Consider the following 2,403-nt stretch of genomic DNA (forward strand, 5'->3'; position numbering starts at 1 on the left):
TCCTCTGTCCATCTCCCCCTCCTGTCCATCTCCCCCTCCTCTGTCCATCTCCTCTCCTATCCATCTCCCCTCACATCTGTCCATCTCCCCTCGTATTTCCCCCTCCTCTGTCCATCTATCCTCCCCTCCATCTCCCCCCGCCCCGCCCCATCCTGACATTGTGCCTCCCCTCTCCCCTGACCTTGTCCCTGGGATTTACGCACTGTTGGGCTCCAGGCTGGCGCCAGCACTGTCATCTCGGCCGGGGGCCCCTCATGCCTCCTGTGGCCGGGTCTTGGAAGGGACAGAAGAACAGGTCTCGGACCCCCATGCCCCAGCCCCTGTCCCGCCCGCCCCTTTGCCTCCCCGCCCCTCCCGCATCCCTTTGATGTGGCTGAGTTTCCGCCCCTTCCTCCCCCAGGCTTCCTGCGTCGGCCCCAGTTATGGTGAAAACTCTTCATCTCCACTTCCAAGAACCCCGATGGTCCCCAGAACCCTCCCCAGGTTAGGGACCCAGGAACCCAGCCCCCCACCCTCTGCTCCCCCTGTCCCAGGAGTGGGGACCCTGGCTCCGCCCCTTGGGGACCTAGAGTCCAAGTCTCCTCACGCACCAGGCTTGCCCCAGCTGGGTGTGGAAGGGGCCAAGCCGGGTGACAGCCAGAGACCGAAAGTGAAAGGAAAATTTTGGGGGGAGACAGTCAAGGGGTGGAATCTGGGCCCAGGCGGAGCGCGCTCCCTGGTGGTGAGAGGCGACCGCTCACGCCGCAGATGGTGGGTTCCCTGGACGCCCCGCGGCGGGGGCTGCAGTGGGGTTGAGTCCCTGGGTGGCATGCCCAGTGCATGGTGAGCTGGGGCTGGAACCCGGATCTGTCTCTGGGAACTAGGAGTTGCTGTGTCTTACCGTCCTCTGGGCCCCAACTTTGCCCCGCCAAGGCTTGGCACACAGGACCCAGGATGTATCTTGTCACATTGGGCCTGGCAGGTGTCGCCCTAGCCCTAGCTTTATCATTGTGGGAGCTTGGCCAGCCCGTTGACCTCTCTAAGCCTCGGTTTCTCCAACTCCAGACTGAGGGGTGAGGTGGTAAAGGAGACAAAATAGAAGCTCTCTTCCACATCTGTGGACCTCTGAATCTCTGAAGTTTTTTTTTTGTTGAGAGGGGGTCTCTCTCTGTTGCCCAGGCTGGAGTGCAGTGGCACAATCTCATCTCACTGCTACGTCCACCTCCCGGGTTCAAGCGATTGTTGTGCCTCAGCCTCCTGAGTAGCTGGAATTACAGGTGCGTGCCATCACGCCCAGCTAATTTTTGTATTTTTAGTAGAGACGAGGTTTCACCATATTGGCGAGGCTGATCTTGAACTCCTGACCTCAGGTGATCTGCCTGCCCCGGCCTCCCAATGTGCTGGGATTACAGGTGTGACCCACCACACCTGGCCTGAATCTTTTGCTTACCCATCCGATCCGTGGCAGACTGTCCTCAAACATCTCCTGGCCCCTCTTCCCTGCAGAAGGATTCGAGGCCCCATCCCGGGGAACTCGGACATGGCCACACTCACTTTGGCCAATCACATGAGGGTGGAGGTGACAGGTGTCACTTCTAGATGGTAGTCTAAGGGTCTGGGGAATGGATGGTGGAGGATGCGTGGAGAGAGCGCCTCCATCAGCCAAGTTTCCTGTGCCACTCAGAGGAGTACAGGGATCCTGCCAGCTCTGGATGAGCGCAGGGAGTGTAAGCAACAAACTAAAGTTGTGGTTGTGGCCCACGCAGATTTGGGGGTTGTGTGTTACTGCAGCAAAGCCTCGCCCGTCGTGGCCTTCACCATCCATTTCCCTTCCCTGATCCCTCTGCCTGCCTCACTTCCTGTTCAGCCTGGGTTAGCTGCCTTGTCGCACTGAATGGTCAGACCTTCCATCTGGCTAGAAAGAGAGGCAGAGATACAAGCCCCAACAGCTCATGTGGCCCATGGACAAAGGACCTGCTCTAGCTCCTTCCTGACCAAGTCCTGGGGCCCCTCAGTGTGTGTCCTGCCCTAATGCCCTACTGTCTCTAGGGAATCTCTGTGGCCTTCCCGAAGACTCCTCTCTCTCTCTCTCTTTTTTTTTTTTCTTTTTTTGAGACCGAGTCTCGCTGTGTTGCCCAGGCTGGAGTGCAGTGGCATGATCTTGGCTCACTGCAAGCTCCGCCTCTGCCTCCTGGGTTCAAGAGATTCTCCTGCCTCCACCTCCCAAATAGCTGGGATTTCAGGTGCTGCCACCATGCCTGGCTAATTTTTATAATTTTAGTAGAGACGGGATTTCACCATGTTGCCCAGGCTGGTCTCGAATTTCTGACGTCAAGTGATTCACCTGCCTCAGCCTCCCAAAGTGCTGGGATTACAGGTGTGAACTGCCACACCCAGTTCGGAAAACCCCATTTTTTTTTTTTT

This window comes from Mandrillus leucophaeus, unplaced genomic scaffold (genome assembly GCF_000951045.1).
Source record: "Mandrillus leucophaeus isolate KB7577 unplaced genomic scaffold, Mleu.le_1.0 Scaffold200, whole genome shotgun sequence".
Taxonomy (NCBI): domain Eukaryota; kingdom Metazoa; phylum Chordata; class Mammalia; order Primates; family Cercopithecidae; genus Mandrillus; species Mandrillus leucophaeus.